This window comes from Lolium perenne, chromosome 5 (genome assembly GCF_019359855.2).
Source record: "Lolium perenne isolate Kyuss_39 chromosome 5, Kyuss_2.0, whole genome shotgun sequence".
Taxonomy (NCBI): domain Eukaryota; kingdom Viridiplantae; phylum Streptophyta; class Magnoliopsida; order Poales; family Poaceae; genus Lolium; species Lolium perenne.
Genome location: NC_067248.2, coordinates 158,235,328 through 158,240,611, shown reverse-complemented (window position 1 = coordinate 158,240,611; position 5,284 = coordinate 158,235,328).

Here is a 5,284-nt window from a genome sequence, read left to right as displayed (position 1 = left end):
TCGCTCTCTTGACCTCCCTCTAGCGTGACGCTCATACCCGTTGTTGTCTCTATCATATCGACGATACTTCCTGTCATCTATATCAGACCGACGATATCTCTCATCATCTACGCCGTAGCGCCGACGTCGGTCATACTGCTGCTCATATTTGTTAAGGAGATGCGCGGAGAGTGGTCATTGATATCGCACGCTTCTCACTTCTTCCTCGGTCAAGTATCGTCTATCATCATATCGGGGCCGGTCGCGTGGATCGGCCTCCTCTTTATCCTTGCCACGGGAGTGACTGCTTTCTGCTTTATCCTTTCCATGGCGGTTCACCAGCCCGGCCATGTTGACATCAAAAGAGAAACCTGGCTCGCATCTTATGGGGTGACTGAGATCCACCATGTTGACGCCAGGAAACGGATGTGTGTCTACTTTCATGGCAAATTGTCCGAAGATTAATCGGCCTGATTCTATTGCCATCTGAATTTGTGCGCGCAATACTTTGCAGTTGTTGGTGGCGTGGGTGAACGTGTGATGCCATTTGCAGTATGGCCTGCCATTCATCTCTTGTGACGTAGGGATCTTGTGGCCTTCGGGTAACTTCAGCTGTTTCTCTTTCAGCAGCAAATCAAAAATCTGCTCAGTTTTGCTTAAATCAAAGTCAAACCCTTTTGGAGGCCCTGGTTGTTTCACCCATTTGCAAGACACGGGGTTTGCCCCCCGAGCCCATTCAGCTACAGCTACTTCTAGGTCTGGTGTAGGATCTTCAGTTTCTTCCATCTCAACCAGGCCTATCGGACGCTTGAACTTGTCTTGGTACAATTCAGGGTGTCGCTGCTCATATGATGTGAGTTTCTGCACCATGTGCGACAATGAACTGTACTCTGCTTGGGAAGTCAGGTCCTTGATCGGCGTCGCGAGACCCAGTACTGCCAGATCGATTGCTTCCTTCTCAGATAATCGAACCGAATAACATCGGTTCCTGACAGTCCTGAAACGTTGGATGTATTCAGATACTGTTTCTCCTCGCTTCTGCCGCACCTGTGTCAGATCGGCGATGCCAGCCTTGGTAGCTTCTGAGTGATATTGCACGTGAAACTGTTCCTCTAGCTGTTTCCATGTGCGGACTGAGTTTGGTGGCAATGAGGTGTACCATCCAAAGGCTGATCCCGTAAGAGATTGTGCGAAAAACCTCACATGTAACGGGTCTGACACTGAAATCAAGCCCAACTGTGCCAAATATCGGCTTACGTGCTCTATTGAGCTAGCTCCTTCCGCTCCATTGAATTTTGAGAATTCAGGGAGCCGATATTTGGGTGGCAGCGGGATCAGATCGTACTCGTCGGGGTACGGCTTGGAATAGATGATTGCTTTCCTCTTCGGCAAGATGCCGAACTGGTCTCTCAAGATAGTGCTGATCTGCTCCATGGTATTAGCTGTAGGGACCGAACCTTCATGACTCGTTCCAGTAGCATATTTAGCCAGCCATGCTTGTTTGTCAGCATCTACTCCAGAGATCCCTGTTGGTGCGATCTGGCTTGTGCGCGCCAAGGCATTGCAGTCCGGCACGTATGTGCACACGTATCCATGTGGGATTTCCTTGGGCGGCTCATATAGGAATTGGCAATCGCTAGGATCGCCTCCAACCTTGTAGACAACGTACGCCGGTGAACCCGGCGGTTCTGGTGCTGCGAGCGCGAATGGCAGCGGTGGTCTAATCTGGAGTGGTATCTCTCCCTGGTGAGTTCCCAGGGTAGGTCCTGACGGAGACTATTGATGCTTCATGATCTCTTGCACCACTCGGACCGCAACGCGCTCAAAATCGTTCACCAAGCTCTCAGAATGGCGGTGTAGGGAATGAGCTACCATGTAATTAATCTCCTGGCGTAGAGCTCTGGTGCGTTCCTCTGAAGAGGTAGAGAGGTCTACTTCATCGAGGGCACCTTCAGGGGAGAACCCTTTCCATCTGATGCCATGTGAACGGGTCTTCGTGAAAGAGCCGATGAGATCGGCTTCTAAGATGGTTTTCATCTCATCGTACTTCTTCTTGTGTTCTTCCGGCAGATCTGCGTACGTGACTGGTTCGCCCACCACCTCATCCGCGGCTTTTGACATGGTTGCTGCAGATGTCGACGTAGTGGTTGCTGTAGAGTGTCCCACCGGGCGTGCCAGAATGTGTTGCGGTCAGAAACCCACCGGCGAGCAGCGACGGGCAACACCGTAGAGCCGGGAGGCTCCCAGGATTGCGGCTGACCCTGGTCCCTCAGGCGACGGCCCGCAAAGCCTTCTGGTACACGCGTCCTGGTGCTTACGAGGGCGTGCCACCTGACCTATACCTGGTCAGGAAGGTGATGGATTGCTTCGACTAATTTCCTGCATGGCAAACACGTAAACATTAAATACGAGCACCGATCGGCTCTTAAATTGTTCTGTGGATCGGCTCAAAGAGCCGATTGCCCCATGGTTCATGTTAGATTTATAAGGACATGGGGATCATGCTTTATCAATATCAAGCTAAACTAATCTACGATAGTCTAGGGTTTTCACCGTATAATCGGAACATCCTATGCGTAGTTGAGCCTAGCAGATACGTAAGATAACGGAAAACCAGCCCTAAAGAGGCCTAAAAACCAACGTAAAGTTGATCCCCGGAACAATCCCTCTAGAGCTTAATAAACCACACCTCACGCACTACCGGATCGTTCAACCCGTTTATAAGGCCTAACCATACAAATATCAAACCAATCCTTGAGGAACAAGGAGCAACTATAACAGATCAGATCTACTAAATAACGATTAAGCAAGATGCTGCCCCTACACCTGAGATAGGTGTAAGGGCAGCTAGATATCAAGGGGTAGCGTAACTAAACAATTGCATCGTGAAAGCATTGTGATCAACCCCAAAACACCTAAGATAAGGGTGTTGCTCGCCATCAAAAAGGCTTCAGCACGAGCAACACCAATAACGAATAAACTGATACTGCCTAGATCGCAAGGCAGCATGTTTCTTACCCATGAGAAACCCTCGAAACAAGGGGTGGCGATGCGCCTAGATTGATTTGTTGTGAACGTGATTGTTGTTTTTCTCAATAACCCTAGATACATATTTATAGTCCGTAGACTTTCTAACGTGGGAATAATCCCAACCGTGCACGAGCCAAATTCTATCTAACCGACACGTATCCTACTATATTTACAGATACACGGGCAAACTAGCCCAAACTTTGTATACAAGGCCGATTCATGTATATCTTCCGTGTATATTCTTCAAGCCCATCTTAATCGCGGCCCACCTCTGATCCGGTCAAATTCTGGTGATAACAGATAGCGCCTGAGGTTCTGCTGGTAAATGGTTGTTCTTGCCAAAGCCAACTCTCTTGCTTCTTCTAGCAATTCCACATCGTTTTCTCGGGCCTCTTTTACCTCTTCTTCGGTATAGAGCTGAACCCTTGCTGAATCATGGATGATATCAGTCGGTATCACGGCCTCTGCCCCATAAACCATGAAGAATGGAGTGTATCCGGCAGACCGGTTCGGAGTTGTTCTTATACTCCACAGCACTGATAGTAGCTCATCGAGCCAAGATCCAGGTGTCTTTTCGAGTGGTTCAATGAGTCTCGGTTTTATGCCGGAAAGCACCAGCGCATTTGTTCTTTCCACCTGGCCATTGCCTTGTGGGTGTGCCACTGAGCATAATCCAACCGGATGTTGTTATCCTCACAAAATCGCTTAAATTCTCCTTGGGCAAAGTTTGAGCCATTGTCAGTAATGATGCTATGCGGGTATCCATACCGCAAGATAACATCCTTCAAGAATTTCACTGCCGTATGCCCATCACACTTTGCGATAGGCTTCACTTCAAGCCACTTGGTGAACTTATCCACCATTACTAGGATGTGAGTCATGCTCCCCCTCGCAGTTTTGAATGGGCCAACCATATCAAGGCACCAAACAGCGAATGGCCAAGTTAACGGTATAGTTTTTAGACCGGATGCTGGGGTATGGTTTTTCTTGCGTACCTCTGGCACCCGTTGCATTTCCGTACCAAATCCTCAGTATTTTCCAGAGTAGTGGGCCAGTAGAACCCATGCCGGAAAACTTTTGCCACCAGCGCCCTGGATGAGGCGTGGTGCCCGCTGATGACCCACAAGTATAGGGGATCGCAACAGTCTTCGAGGGAAGTAAAACCCAATTTATTGATTCGACACAAGGGGAGACAAAGAACACTTGGAAGCCTTAACAGCGGAGTTGTCAATTCAGCTGCACCTGGAAACAGACTTGCTCGCAAGAGTTTATCAGTAGTAACAGTTTTATAGTAGTAGCAGTAGTGAAATAACAGCAGCAGAGTAACACAGACAGCAGTAGTGATTTTAGTAAACAGCAGGATTAAAATACTGTAGGCACGGGAACGGATGAACGGGCGTTGCATGGATGAGAGAAACTCATGTAACAATCATAGCAGGGCATTTGCAGATAATAATAAAACGGTGTCCAAGTACAAAGCAATCAATAGGCATGTGTTCCATATATAGTCGTGCGTGCTCGCAATGAGAAACTTGCACAACATCTTTTGTCCTACCAGCCGGTGGCAGCCGGGCCTCAAGGGAAACTACTGGATATTAAGGTACTCCTTTTAATAGAGTACCGGAGCAAAGCATTAACACTCCATGAACACATGTGATCCTCACATCGCTACCATTCCCTCCGGTTGTCCCGATTTCTGTCACTTCGGGGCCATCGGTTCCGGACAACGACATGTGTATACAACTTATAGGTAAGACCATAAACAATGAATATCATGATGAAACAATAACATGTTCAGATCTGAGATCATGGCACTCGGGCCCTAGTGACAAGCATTAAGCATAACAAGTTGCAACAATATCATCAAAGTACCAATTACGGACACTAGGCACTATGCCCTAACAATCTTATGCTATTACATGACCAATCTCATCCAATCCCTACCATCCCCTTCGGCCTACAGCGGGGGAATTACTCACACATGGATGGGGGAAACATGGCTGGTTGATGTAGAGGCGTTGGCGGTGACGATGGCGATGATCTCCTCCAATTCCCCGTCCCGGCGGAGTGCCAGAACGGAGACTTCTGGCTCCCGCGACGGAGTTTCGCGATGTGGCGGCGTTCTGGAGGGTTTCTGGCGACTTCGACTTCTCTCCGTGCGTTTTTAGGTCGAGGCCGATAAATAGTCCGAAGGAGGGCGTCGGAGGCCGGCCGAGGGGGCCACACCATAGGGCCGCGCGGCCCCCCCTGGGCCGCGCCGCCCTATGGTGTGGGG